This window comes from Echinops telfairi, unplaced genomic scaffold, assembly GCF_000313985.2.
Source record: "Echinops telfairi isolate 266 unplaced genomic scaffold, ASM31398v2 ScPeMD7_18;HRSCAF=68, whole genome shotgun sequence".
NCBI classification, from domain to species: domain Eukaryota; kingdom Metazoa; phylum Chordata; class Mammalia; order Afrosoricida; family Tenrecidae; genus Echinops; species Echinops telfairi.
In genome coordinates, this window is record NW_022103915.1 from 15,796,823 (window position 1) to 15,797,217 (window position 395).

The window sequence follows — 395 nt, forward strand, 5'->3', positions numbered from 1 at the left end:
TGCAGGACCTGTTCCCTCTGGAGTTTTCCTCCGTTTCCGCTGGGAGTGCCACCTCAATGCGTCCTCACCCCTCACTCCAGCCGCTCCCTCCCAGCGCCACCCTTCCCTGCGTTAGGCCTGCCGTTCTTGGGAGAAAGTCTCTTTATTTGTTCATTTATGAAGTAAAAACTGAAAAAATTAATTGGCAGCAAACGCTAAAATGAAGTTTCCATGAGGTTGAGGGAACGAGCATTTTTTTCAGAGGAGGACCTTAATGAGGGCAGTAAAATGCTGAACAAAGACTGAAGCTAATGATCATGCCAATGATGCTGCTGATCATGGCAGTGATGACTAATGTTGATTATGACGATGAGCCTGGCAGAGGACCAGGCATTTTGCATAAAACGCCGTTAGCG